Source organism: Sinohyriopsis cumingii, chromosome 15, assembly GCF_028554795.1.
Source record: "Sinohyriopsis cumingii isolate HCF-2022 chromosome 15, ASM2855479v2, whole genome shotgun sequence".
NCBI classification, from domain to species: Eukaryota; Metazoa; Mollusca; class Bivalvia; order Unionida; family Unionidae; genus Sinohyriopsis; species Sinohyriopsis cumingii.
The window spans coordinates 129,790,094-129,805,676 of record NC_142975.1 but is presented as its reverse complement, the minus strand read 5'-3'; the positions used below and the strand labels follow the sequence as shown (position 1 = coordinate 129,805,676).

The 15,583-nt window shown below is 36.4% G+C and overlaps 1 protein-coding gene across 1 annotated transcript in view; it reads right to left on the bottom strand.

The window, feature by feature from the left end:
- LOC149782772 (charged multivesicular body protein 4c-like) overlaps positions 1–15,275 on the bottom strand; it is a 98,694-nt gene extending 83,419 nt beyond the window's left edge. Inside the window, exons 1-2 of the mRNA XM_089934270.1 lie at positions 15,146–15,275; positions 13,033–14,311 (exon numbers count right to left, since the gene is read on the bottom strand). The gene's annotated coding sequence lies outside the window, so the exon portion shown is untranslated. The remainder of the gene's footprint in view (positions 1–13,032; positions 14,312–15,145) is intronic.
- Positions 15,276–15,583: the final 308 nt, after the last annotated feature.

Genomic DNA, 15,583 nt, shown 5'->3' with positions numbered 1-15,583 from the left:
ATGAAAGAATTATCCTTAGTATCAATGCAACCTCATATAGATACATATAGACTTGGTAGGTAACATCCTTTATATAATATATCATTACAGTTCATATATCGTGTTTATATTGATGCATACTATAGTTCCATTACAAAGTGTGTGGTAGCCATGACATATTGTGCAGCAGTCATGTAACCCCTTCATTACGTTTCTTATTACGGACTGAATAATCATTTCACGGAAGGTGCAATCTCTCTATGGTAAATATTTCATGATATTCGACAAATATAATATCGGCTTATACTGCCTGCTGAACAAAGGACTTATTTATGGTTCCTCTTCCATTTCAGTGTTCTCAAAACTAACACAGTTGGTTCCTTTATTGCAACTGTAAATTGTAGCGAAATAAACTAAGTGGTTTAGAATTATATAGACCATTCTCAATTAAAGAGCCATTCTGCGGCAGTATACTTCTGCTTAAACTATCTAGCAAAAAGGCAAAATAACAGTTTACAAAGCAATAGCACTAATATCGCAAAACCTTCTGATGCAACAAAAATAATAGTATAAGAGGGTATTGTCTGGAATTAAATTGAAAGGCAACGTCATAAATCAATATTTGAGATAAATGCCATCATTTCCTAATTGCACCATGCAACGGTAGAATTAGCAGCTGCATAACGTTTCTACTTTAATAGAAAATGTTGAAGCAGTAAAAAAAGAATACAGAACTGCCAGTGTGTTACCTCACATTCTGACTGAGCTAAACTCCCCCTGCGGGACCGGGGTTGTAGAATTGGCCCGACGTGCCTCGCTACGTGTCGTAAAAGGCGACTAAGTAGAGGCAACCTGTTTGCCGTGGGTTGCGTCCCGTGTCGGGGGAGGAAAGGATCCTGGTAGTTGAGCAGAGGCTTTCCATGCAATACTCTACTTTGGTCTCGGCTTCTTCCAGGAGGGTGGTCGGGATAAGCCCAGTCTCGACAAATCAGCTGGTCACGCCGAGCCCTAGAAAGTCTTTATATTTCTCCTTGTATCTCTCTTGATACCACCGTTGCCCCTATAGTCTATTCCTTTATCTTTCCCTTTCCCAAGTCTTAGAAGACTTCCTAGAAGGCGGTGGCTTAACGGGTCAATTGGCAGGTAATTTTACCGACCCTAGAAGGTGGTGATTTCACGGGTCAATCAAAGGTAATTGACTCAACTGTGTATGGCATCTGTGCATCACTGGCACTTTAAAAGTGTCCCCTTGTTTGGGCTCCATGGTGGGCGGGGAGCACGGGTGCTGAATTTTTTAATACACCATCATGGAAAATCAAAAAAATCGAAACAAACGTACAAAAACTGGAACTGACTCAGATGATGAACCATGTAGTGTGGAATCCTTTCCTCGCTTCATGGTCATCCAATCAAACGATGACACAAAATCCCTAGCCGCACTATTGCCATTTATAGTCGAAAAGACTATACTCGGATTAGTCGGCAAACCCAAAAGCGTTAAAAAGTTTAAATCAGGTGTTCTGCTTGTGGAGTGCTAATGTAAAGCACATACTGAGAACATGCAAAAAATTAAAACCTTTCATGACATTCCAGTAACTTGTTTCGCACACACATCACTTAATACATCAAAAGGCGTCATTCGTTGCCGTGACTTAGCTGGAGTCAGCGACAAAGAAATCGTCGAGGGGGATGAAAAATGAAGGTGTCACTGCAGTTCGTAGGATTTGTATCAAACGAAACAACAATCTCCAGGACACCAACACCATTAAACTTACATTCAACAAACCAACAGTAGCTAAAGTTGTCAAAGTTGGGTTCCTACAAGTTAAGGTTGAGACATACATAACAAATCGCCTCCGATGCTACAAATGTCAAGAATACGGTCATCATGAAAACCGATGTTCCAGAAGTCACATATTAGCCGATGTGGAGACCCTTCTCATCGGAAATCCGAGTGCAAAGCCACTCCGCATTATGTCAACTGCGGACAGGAACACCATGCTAATTCAAAGGAATGCGACACATGGAAACAGGAGAAGGAAATACAGAGGATTAAATAGACAACCAACATCCCCTATCCAGAGGCCAGGAAGCATGTACAAGCTAGAACATCCCTCCCCGGCCCGTCCTTCTCGACTGTAGTGAAAAGCAACCAAAAAGCAACGAAAGACGCATAAACCCAAACAAACCCACCTGAATCCCCTTCCAGATCGAACATTCCGCATTACAAACTCCCGAAAAACTCAATATCTACTCAAACAACATTCAACAATACTCCACCACCATGATCACCAAACAGTAAAAAATGTCGCAAACAAATAGGCAGCAAAAGGGGTCTGATGACACCATAAAGCTGCACAATAGGTTTGAAGACTTTGAGGATATGAATGCAGAAGAAACTGCTCCATGTCCTCAGGGTGGCTCTAGACCTAACAACAAAAAATACACCCCCGTACTTCCTCCAGGTAAATAACCAAACAGATTGCCTGCGCGAAAGGTCTAACCTAGCTCCAGAATCTTCAATATAAACTTGTAATGAAGAACACCACAATACAATGGAACTGTAGAGGACTTAAAGCCAACTACCATGATATTCTTCTGCTTTTAAACGAACATGATCCTGCAGTACTATGTCTTCGGGAAACGTTTTTGAAATATACGGATAACATCACACTTACAAACTACTCCCTGTTTAACACCTACTCTCGAAATGTTGAAAGGGCCTCAGGAGGAGTCTCTGTTTTTGTGAACAACAGAGCCACTCATAGCGTCATCCCTTTAAACACAAATTTACAAGCCATTGCAGTAGGCGTCACTCTAAATCGAGTGATTACCTTTTGTTCTATTTACATACCACCAAACACCAACCTAGTACCAAACGAATTAGACAATCTTGTTAAAGAACTCTCCGCACCCTTTGTTATATTCGGGGATTTTAATGCCCATAACATTTTATGAGGATCAAATCACATAAGTGACAGAGGCCACAAAATAGAAGACTTCATTTCCAGACACGATTTATGTCTATATAACACCAAATCACTGACATATTTACACCCAGGAATTGACAATATGTTCTCCTTCACTGCTTTTGGACTATGAATGGAAGGTCGCTGATGACCTTCACAGTGGTGATCACTTTCCAATATTCCTTGAAAATATTAACTCTACAATTGATGACGTAATTCCACAATAGAAGATAAAGAAGGCCGACTTGGCTAAGTTTGAAACACTCTGTAAAACTAGGCTGAATGAGGATACAGTTTTCAATGTCAATGACCCTATTCAGCATTTTACATCTATTTTAACCGAGATTGCAGAAGAATCTATCCCCAAGTCCTCACCAAACTGTAAAAGAACCCCAAAACCTTGGTTCAATAAGGTATGCAAGGAAGCCACTAGACAACGCCGAGAGCATTGAAAAAATTTAACAATCGTCCGACGCCCGAAAATTTAAGTAAATATCGTATTCTCTTGGCCAAAGCTTACCGCACAATCAAAGAAAGTAAACGAGCATCATGGAAGAAATATATTTCTTCTTTAAACTCTGGTTCCTCTATTAAGAAAGTTTGGGACACGATCCGCAAAATAAACGGAAAGAGAAAACACAATTCTCTCCGACATCTGAAACTGAACAACAACAATTTTAGTTCAAAAAGTGACATAGCAAATGTTCTCGTTGACACATTCTCTAAAAATTCATCATCATCTAATTATTCAGAAGCCTTCCAAAATTAAAAACTCAAAAAAAAAAGTCACGTTTAAAATTCACATCCAACAACTCGGAAAGTTATAACCAACTGTTCTCACTATCAGAGCTTATGGAGGCTTTAGACAATGCCCATGATACATCCGCTAGGCCTGACGAAATACATTCCCAGTTTTTAAAACACCTTCCAGAATCATCATTAACATCTCTTTTGAAATTCTTCAATAATTTATGGATTACTGATAATCTACCTAAGATTTGGATAGAAGCAACAGTAATACCAGTTCCCACACCAGGTAAAGATAGCGAAGATCCTACCAATTATCGACCTATTGCACTCACAAGCTGCGTGTGCAAAACAATGGAACGAATGATCAGTACTAAATGACCTGCACGATCTGGGTCTAAAAGGCCGTCTGCCCTCTTTCATATCCAACTTTCTCTCAGACAGAGAATTCAAGGTGCGAGTGGGCTCTACTCTCTCAGATCTGCACGAGCAAGAGATGGGTGTGCCCCAGGGCAGTATTTTATCTGTGACGCTTTCAATATCAAAATCAATAGCATCACCAAGTGTTTGACTCCCGGTGTGGATTGCTCGCTATATGTTGATGATTTTCTAATATGTTATCGATCAAAGCACATGCATACAATTAAAAGACAACTACAGCAAAATATAAACAAGATTCAAAATTCGGCTAGTACGAACGGCTTCAAATTCTCCAAATCCAAAACGGTATGTATGCATTTCTGTCAGTTACAACGACACCACGATGAATCTAAACTCACGCTACACGGAACACCTATTCCAGTTGTTGAGGAAATAAAAGCACTTAACCTACTTAAAGTAGTAGCGCACACTGACTGGGGTGCTGATAGAAAAGTCATCCTGAATTTATATAGAACGTATATTCGCTCCAAATTGGACTATGGTCGCGTTGTGTATGGTTCAGCCAGAAAGTCATATATTAAAATGCTTGATCCAATTCATAATCAGGGAATAAGACTGGCTCTGGGAGCATTTAAAACATCCCCGTGTGAAAGCCTACTAGCTGAAGCGAACCAACCACCGTTATCACATCGTAGAGAAATGCTTTCCACACAGTATGCTCTCAAATTAAAATCAAACCCTCTGAATCCTGCTTTTTCGGCTGTTTTTCAACCCAAACACAAAACATTATACGAAAATAAACCAAACGCCATACCTTCCTTTTGGCATTAGAATATCATTCAGCCTTGACAGTACAAAAATAGATCTTTCTAAAATTCAGAAAACGTCCATCTCCGAAACACCACCCTGGCAACTGAAACAAACAAAAGTACTTTTTACGCTACAGGATGGAAAAAAATCCGAGACAAACCCTTCTGTCTTCCACAACTCTTACCATGAAGTCCTCACCGAATTTAAAAACTACACAAGAATTTACACCGACGGATCAAAGGATGAGGAAAAGGCTGCTGCAGGCTTTGTGTGTGGAAATCACACAACGCAAGTTCGCTTAGCAAATGGAACATCAATTTTTTCAGCCGAAATCAGACAAATTGACCTTGCTGTGCAACATTTACTGTTGGTTACCTAGCTATATTGGTATTAACGGTAACGAAAATGCGGATCGCGCTGCTAAAATGGCCCTTACTCAAGAACCATCTGATTTTAAAATACCGTATACTGATTTTAAACCTAGTGTCAGAAAGTCCTTACGTCAGAAGTGGCAGGCATCATGGAATGATGCCGTGGATAACAAACTTCATGCAATCAAGCCAACTCTAGGAGAATTGACTCCTTGCTACAGAACCATGCGTATCGAGGAGATAGTCATTGCAAGAATCTGAATTGGTCATACTTATATCACCAACTCCCACATACTAAAAGGTGAAGACCCACCAGAGTGCATTTCTTGCAATGAACCATTCACTGTTAAGCGCTTTATGATAGAGTGTTTTGACCTGCAACCTACGCGCGATTAGTGTTACAATGTGCATGACATGAAGGAACTTTTTGATACAATAAACATCACTTGTATTATAGTGTTCCTGAAACCAGTGAATATTTACTCTAAACTGTAACTATTATGCTATCACCTTGTGCAGTTTTATGTAATATATATATACCGTCCCTTTTTTAATACCTTATAATCATTCTTCATTAACATATACCATTTACATCCCCCGTTAATCGGAAAGCTTTATTTTTCACCGTTACCATCTTATCGCTTTAATTTCAACTATTTGGTTTTGATATCGCTGGTCGATATGAGACTTTTTATAATTTTTGAAAGATTATACATATAACATTTTGTTTGGTGCTAAATAGCCTAACAGTGCCGATGCGCCGTTAAAACACAATCAATTAATCAATCAGTCAATCAATCTGACTGAGCTAAACAACTTAGAGCAATGTATAAATCATCGTTGATGAAACTGAAGAGAAAAAGATCAACACTTCCAGTGGATTACAAACCTTCCATGCCATCGATTATATCGACTATCACTGATAGGTCAGCAGTGGCAGCAACGGTCACCATAAAAACAATGGGATTCTGTTGTTAAAGAGGTTTAAGGCAGGTGAAGCTGGTATTGAAAAGTCGATGATGAATTTTCTTCCAAACTCAACGGTTACAAGGAAAATAAATAATACTTATCTTTGCCAAATAAATTGTTTTTAAATGAAATAAAAAGTAAACGCAAGATCAAAAGCACACCACCACTATACGACAGAAATGTATGTGTGTGTGTGTGTCTGTGTGTCTGTGTGTCTGTGTGTGTGTGTGTGTGTGTGTTAATATCGAATGAATAATAACGAATACAAAAAAATCAAGACATTGACACACATTTTGGCAAAATCCCCTGGGACCTCTTGGACGTACGTGTTAAACTGCTTGGTTTCTAACAATAATGAACTGCGATTTTTCCGAATACTCCAAGATAGAACTAGATCTGTTGACATATCCTCTACCGTGATGTGAAACCAATAATCTCATTGTGCAACATTCCATCTCGCATCATCTCCGATAATATCATCTTCCGTCGGGTTTGACATTAATTGACAACTGAAGATCATATCAATCCTAATTCAAGTCGCTTGTATTTGAAAATTAAAAGTAGTGAAACGAATCCAAGCCTTAGTGGCTCCCGTCAACAATTTCATACATTTGTTCGCTTTGTGCCTAAACAACTAACTCAGCAGCAGCATTGACACATTCTCTTACCCTGCTTAAATATAGAAATTCCTGACTAAGAGAAAAGAAGATACGACATACACATATATCCTTCAGAAGTGAACACCTGACATATTGGACACATTCAACGACACAGCTTTGATTGCTGAGGATATTGCAGATCATAATTTAGGATTTAACTACCGGCAAAAGGAAAACAAGCAAAGACGTAATTTGAAATGATGGATCGTTTGTACAGGGACATAAGGTTCAAGAAAATTTATTTATTGAATGGCATAGATGTACATACTAAACTGAATAGAAGCGACGCCGTTTTCTATTTTGTTGCCCATGGTAACAAGTATAAATTCAGCATCAAAGATCCCGAAATCAACGTGCGTCGTCTCGAATCGTTAGCTAAAGCTGGAAACGACATCAATCCGACTCTCATCAGAAGCGCAACCAAGTATCCCATACGATGAGTAGGAGTCAAAACATTCACTACTGCCTTTAAAATCTTATCGTGATATAAAGAGACCGCTTCTTAACGTTTCTTTGCTGGTATTGTCAACAATGCTGTCCTAGACTGATCAAACCCATTTCCATTTCCATCACTAAAACCTTTCCTATGTAGAAGTCACTCTAGAAGGCCAGAAGTTCTTCACTAGTCCTCTGAAACCTAATTGTGCCATAAATATTACTTGAAACATTATTTGGCTCTGTTTGAAGCCATGTGACAACTGGTAATCAACATGACATACGGTATATTGTGTGACAACTATGCAATCTATTGCTTGTGGGGATTATATTTCACTCCAGACCAAAGCAATGTCCAGCGATTTTTCCACCCAATAATAGCAGAAAAACTCCGTGTGGAATTTAAGTTGCAATAGCCCCCGAGAACATTGAACTTCATCTTGTATGCATAATTAGACAATACCCTTGCCATTAATAGTCTCGGACTCCTATCTTGGATTATTAAAAGAAAATGGAACACGAATCCATAAATATAGATGGTTATTAGGAATAGGAAATAAATGGTTCACAGACACAGCTTCAAAGGATTAGAGGAGACGAAGAAAAGAAAGTAACAGAAGCGTCGCGATAGCCAGAAATATGGGAGCTCTTAATCATCTGTCTTGCTCACCAATTGCCTGAAAGCTCCACACTACTGACAACTGAACATATTGGTACGGTTGCCAAAATTGAATACCTTAAACACAGCTAAATGAAGAGTCAAGAAGCGAAATCGGAAAACTAGCTGGAAGATGCACGGGCCCAAATCTATAAAGATATGTTTTCGAAACAGTGGTGTAAAGAAACGACGACCTCCTTTGAGACGTATCTCATCGGAGTTCTCTTATAGTAGGATGCTGATACTTCCCGTTATTCTGTCTCAAAGACAAGGTGAAGTAATAATCATTACTTTACATTACCAGTGAGAAATAAAATGAAGACATGGAAACTTATGTTCTGACCCACAGTCTGTAAAATGCGTGCTGAAATCCAGTTATTTGTGGTAAAGATGATATTTCTCTTCAAAACCGAAAAAACGCTCGAGCTTATGCCATCGACATGGACAAACTCAACCGTCTTCTTCCCCAACTTTCATATCATGGCATGTTTTGATTTCTTTTCTATGGAATTACGTCCAATCGAAGATGATATTATGGACATTATGAGAAGACATTTTGTATCCACCCAATTCGATAAAGTGAGACTGCAAGACTAAGATGTCATGACGTGTTTATAATTTTTATTCAAAGAAGTCTTTGGTTAACATTAGAACATCTACATGTTTTCTAGGTGAAATCGCTAAACAAGATGAAATTGTTTTAATATGATTAAATGATCGCTATGGATGTGTTTTCTGTCGCTCAGTAAGGTAGTTTCCATCAGTAGCAAAATGATGCTGTCCTATATCATTAGAAGTCGGGTCTTAACGTTATTAACCCTATAAATACGTTCATGTATTTTATTTCAGAACGAAACTAATTACATTAAGAGCATAAACACCTCTAATCCCGGCCCTTCGTTACTTGATATATTATGCTAATGAAGCGGATTTGAATTTTGTTTTAAAATTGATTTTGAAATTGCGATAGTTTTTACATTTTATTTAAAAGCTTTACAACGTTATTTCATTTTCTCTCTATCTTTTCTGTCTACTTTACTGGACTATTTGGATCCTCAGTTTTGCCCTAATGTTTCAATACATTTTAATATAATGAATCATTCTTTACATGAAGTTTCCTACATGCCGAGCGATATTGTGCATGAACAAATGAATTGACTTATTAAAGAAAGTTACTGGATTCACAGGTTGACAAGTGGTATCCCAATGGCCTTAATAACAAGGCATTGTATAAAATTGCATAAACTAATAATTAAAGAATTAATATATTGTACACATGTATATGCCTTAAAAATATATAATTGTATGCATAACTGTTTGTCTCTACATTATTATTTCACTGATTTCAGTTTTCATCATATAAAAGCAAACGTTAATAGCCAGAACTCATTCCTAAGTTATAATGAATCTAGACAAAGCATAAAAAGTGAATATTTGATATTACAACAGATTCTAATGTATGACCGTCTGAATGGAGAAAGTAATCTTCAGTTGCGAAATTTGTCCTAAAATACATATAGAGGTCGACAATGATCAAATAAGTTTCGCACATGGTAAACATCATGTGAAAGAGATCATTGGACTTCCACCATATCGGCCCATGTCCAGCTCATCTGTAGCAAATGTTGTCCAAACTTGGTTGCTTTACATACCTTAAAGCATATATTGTACCTGTTCACATTCAACAATGGACTCATTTGGTTTGTTTATTTCATTATCTTTCCCGTTGTGTACATATCATTGCAGGCACATTAAAAAAAAATGTGAGAAAACTGAATTCGACAACTCAGTTTTTCCTCAATGTTTGAAAAACTAATCAAGGGTGCAATCTTAAATAGGCAAGTTTTAATATCAATATTGATCAGTATATGATCAGTAATGGAGCTTTTGAATAGTAATGATAGTGTTGTCTGGACCAATCAGGTGCCAAATCATTTAATTAATATGTGCAGATGTCGCCATTAATGAAACTCATCAAGTGCCAATTTTGAGCAAACTTTGCCCTGTGCAAACAAATATGTGACTTTCAGATACTAGCTATTTAAAATATCTTACCACCTAAAACAATCCCAGATTGCCCATTTCTATGAAAAACCCTGGTACTATGGACTAAAATATTTTTTTCGGTCACGTAAAAGCATTAAAACGTAAGCCCACGTTTGGGTCTCAGTAGAAGGTTGCTAGTTAAAGGTGTGCTTGTTTGATATCTTGTGGGACTTTTTTGATTGTGAACAGAGTTTTAGCTAGAAAAAGAAAGACGTCTGTCACAAAAACCATGCAATATTATTTAGGAAGTACACGGGAATGTTTTCAGAAACCCTCAGATCAATCATAAATTGATTGTTTGCACCTGCATGTGTCACGCTGTTGACCTAATTATCTTTTAATATCATTAAAATACAACTACAATATGATTTATTATTCCATTGTCCTTTATTTGGAGAGCGACACATACCGCCATTACTTTATTTTGCTACTTTGTGGAAAGGAAATACGAACAAATCTGTAAAGACACATTTACAAATCAATGGCGACAATGCATTGTCAATTTCATCGCAGGCACCTTAAATTTTCAATCTAATGTTTGCATATACAAGACAGGTTGTCCACCTCTGTCATAGGCACAAACGCTAGAAGCATATATTTATGTGTAATAACTTGAATTTATCTATAAACCTTCAGCTGATTGGATTGATCAAACTAAGCTTGAGAAAAAGATTCTTGATTGCAAACAAGGTGTTGTTGATGGATCAAAGGTGCACCTCAGATGCAGGTTATATGGTTTTTTTGCTAAGCGTAAATTATAATTTCATGGCTTTATACCCTTTCACATGAAACCTTGACATTGCTGATCGTCATGCAACAAGTATTTTTTCTGTGTACGTAGGCGAAACAGGCAAGGTAGCAACTCTCACATAAAAAGCTACTATTGCCCTTAGACATATAGTAAAACAATATCAAGTTACCTTTTGAATATGTCAACTGATTGTAAAGATATATGACTTTACAATGTCAAACATTTATTGCAAAAACTTAAATTCCTTTTTCTTTTAATGATGAGACACACCTTCTACTGAGGGTCCTGAGACTATCAAAACATGAACTCCTAGCATATCTGGATATAAAACTTTGATTTAATAATATTCCAAAATTACAGTTGAATGCAGCAGCAAATGTTAAAGATATGTGACTTTCATAAAACTCGAACTTGTTAACAATGACGAAGCAAGCCTTATTCTTCATCTAGACAGACAAGCATGACAGAAACACCCATTATATCAGATAATAAACCTGAGACCCATATCAATATTATCATAAAGTTTTAAACAAATTTAAGATTCATACAACTTGATTTATGCTTAAACTCGATTGAATGCAATAGCTGACGTTGATGACATGTGATTTACAAAAACCTATAAGCAAATCTTCAACTACTCAGTCGATGACACCGCAGTTTGAAAAGCACATCTTATCTCTCATTGTTTAAGCATATGAAACAATAAATAACCAAATTAAAACTATCATGTTTCATGATTTGTCATGCGATGTTGTATCTGTCTTGAATATATGTCTGAATAAAAAGAAACAACCACAATTAACAAGAACGATACAACAAACATTGAATAATGGAAAAATGATAAAGTACTATTTTGCTTCCTTACTGTGCGAAGGACAGCCGTTTTAGTTTGTCTCTACGTTTTTCAGATCACATGATAGTAGATTCTGAGTGCGGACAATTATAATAATTCTTAGAATAAACAGTATTTTATTAAATGCTGCTGTGGTGGTTGTGGTAGTGGTGGCTGCGCTGTTAAAGACATCTTATAACTTCTCATATGAAACCTCATTCACTATGGAATTTAAGTGACAAACGTAACAAAATGTCCTTCGCTGTGTCTTACCATCTTCTGTTTATGTTGGAAACATATTTCAGTGCCAAAAAAAATATTGCGGTCAACAATGGATATAAAATCCCCATTCTCAGTTGCTAAATTAAGCAAGAAATAGGCAACATATGGTGTGCTGACAACAATAACCTCTAAAGGTGTCGAAATGGTGATATATAAAAGAATGATTGTCACCTAGCAGATAGTTGTTGTACCACATGAAAGTGTAGTATATGCAGTTGTCTTGAATGTACATTATGCAAGTTATATTCTGTCAACAAATGGACCGAAACACACATCTAGAAAGATAATTTAATATTTCAGACAGATTTTAAAAAACAATTGATGTGGTTGATGTAATCGTATGTATAGACAGACACATGTATGGGGTGGTAGACAGTGAAATAAAAGTAGACGTTTTCAAAAACTAGCGAAAAACGTTCCTGTTAGTATTAATTTAATAATCAATCAACAAACAAATACTAATGTGATGCTAAACAGACGTATGCATAATTTATATGGATACACATAAGTTCTCTCTTACGTAAAAGCACTAATGCCAAAGCAAGGAATAAAGATAAAACATATTTGTAATTCTAAACCTTATCTGGCATGCTAATAAGGGAATAAACTATCTACATCCGAAAAAATATGTTTCCTAAACCACATAAAACAATAAGTTATTAAAACATTCACATGTCTCCAACAAAACAATTGAAATAATTTTAAGATTTTACTTAACGATAGTAAAGCTCAGGCAATAATTTGCAAAAGTAAAGTATTCTATCTTCATTAGTTTTGATATTATGCCTTATTTAGTATGGTTTATATGAGATCATCCATCTTGTTGCTGTTTTAACTGCAGTAACGATATTATGTTGCATAGTGCATGGTAACTTTCAGTAAAATCTTAATCTTAAATTTGAAACCATTCGACAATTTTTATTCCGAAAGAAGATACTCTTCTGTCTTCACATAAAATGCAATCTGTATCTCGTCAAGGGATTTATCTAATATTTACTCTCATCCAAACCAATTTAGTGAATTGAAATTGTTTCAAACAACAACTATGTTAAGTCCATTAACGCTTCTTGATATAACCTTCATGAATATTTGAGCTTCGATCAATAGCTATTGCCACATATGATATTAAAGCATGATACTTACATACAGTACTTCATTATCAAAAGCAAAACTTAATGCTCTGTAGGCTTACTTATAAGTTCAGTCCAACTGCTAAAAACATAGACCCGTCTGCTATTACATAATGCGCCACCAGAACAATAAAATACCCCCTAATCACCATTACGGTTAGATAAACAAAAGCAAAGGAATGAATAATATTCCTGCAGGAGATGAAACACGATAGGTGGGCGAGTAAAAGCAAATACCACTCCTCTTGTGTCCACATTTTATCTTGTGTGGAAAGCAAATATCTGGAGGCATACAATTATACACAATGATATGAATACAAATGTTCATAATGATCCTCAAACAACACACCTGATCACAATCAAAAATGTACAATACGTAAAAACTATAATGTTCTGAAAACCATTAGCATTACCATGTTTACATAGTATAATTAAACACTCACATAAAATGTAAAGGAATGCCAGTAATATGTCAAACAACAGTTGTGCGATCTCTACTGACATTTCATTATGAAGGATCAAGGTATTACAAAATACATATAATGCTGAAATACTGGCATATCACATTTCGAAATTTTCCAGGTAAAATACAAGAAAGGTTAGTAACTAAAGTAAATGGTTTTAATCTCAACAGCAAGAATTTAAACAAAGCCTTTTGAACAGGAAAATATGTTATCATGCTTCATTTCTACCAGTTGTAATGATTTGATTCGTATCTTTAAGGTTATACTGACATACAGGAACACCGTAAAATTCAGGTAATTTTGTGCCTTTCTTTACATTGTATAAATAACAAATTGCAGCAATTGCTAAATAATATGTAAAATTTCTTTTCACCTTCCACAACAAAGACTTAAATGTCTTCTGTTGTAGATTTAAGCAAAGGATTCATGAGGGCAATGAGTTAGTACATGACAAAATGTCTTCCGCTTTGTTTCGTATTTTCCCCCACATCATTTCATGGGTCATAGAACACATGAACCTAAAATGGGTGCATGTAAGTTTTGACAAAATTATCGACTTTATTTCAACATATAAATATCATGGACTTGGAGGAATTCGGTGCGGTTGGGCTCATTAATGTGTTTTCATTCATGATATTTAATGCAGTTTAATATAATATTAAGAGATATACTATGTAATAGTAACGAAGAAGATCAACGCCAACCTATCTGCAACTACATACACATTTCAAATTGTTAACTCCTTTAGATCTACATCTATTGCGCCACTCATCTAGCTGGCCCATGCCTCTCGTTTCGTAAGGTCCTCATCATCATAAGCTGGTTTAGCTTGAAAATAGAAACGTTAATTAATTAGTTTAATCATGGTTTTATCCAAGCAATTTCAGATTACAGTTTTGGCATGCCTTACAAAATTGTAAATGGCAGGTTACACGCTATGTATCCCCTGAAGAAATGAAAGTTTTAATATCAAATTTTCCTATAACTGTATGCAGACCGCTGTGATCTGTCAATTATGCCTTTCATGTGTCTCACCAAATATTCTGTGCGTGCTTTAAGACTGTAATATTATTGAGTCTATGGTAAACAGTCGTCCCTCAAAGGATCGTTTCTTTCTGGTTTTAGCTCATGAGTGTTAGAACTATCTCCGATATTCTTCAGTAATAAAAGGAGTTTCAAAAGATTTAATTTTAGTTCAGCACAATTTTCCATGGGGACCAAATAAGCATCATTAGAGGTCTTACATCACGAATAAGCACACGTCACCAAAAAATGATGCTACTTAATCGTTGTTATATGCAATGGTGTGTATCAAACACACTCTCGCATGATGACCTAATAATTAATTCTCATCTATCTTCAAAGGCATTCCGGATTGCTACAAAGTTTTGTCTTTTATTTCATATTTTTGTCTTTTATTCTAATTTTGCTTTCCGTTCTGTCTGATGTATATTTATAATTCTCTATAATTAACCCCATATACCTCAATTTCTTTCATAGGAATTAGGGGAGGATAGAAATCACACTCAATTTTAAATAAAGAGCGAATGGTCTAAATATAGGAGAAATGTCAAAATAAATATATGCATGGATTAAAAATACGTATGATTTTCTGAATTTGGTTGATAGTGTGCTATATAATAGATCCTGAGAGTGTGGTACCTTCAGCCTTTACAACCGATGGCGTCTCTGTGAGAACGGATGGAGGCTCTGCCGCTGGTTCTTCCGCTTTAACTAGCTTCTTATTCAGATGTTCTTGTTGCAGTTTCTCTTGCTCTGCTGACATTTCATCCTGATTGAAGGAGGATAACATGGAAATTTAGTTCTTACCTGCAGTGATCATGTATTATATAAGTCAATATACCTTGGTACCAACCAATGCAACAAACTGTAGGCCCCTCAGCATGCAAAATCTCTCATCAAAATACAAGGCAAGTACTCCTGACTCTCGTGTTTGACCGGCTAAATATCAAAGCATTTTTCTGACTTCAACATTGTTGACAATGTTATTACTGCCACAAAATCACCACAATATCTCACCGTGCTCGCACAACTAAAACAAACATCAATGGTCTTGCAGGCACACACATGAGTAAAGAC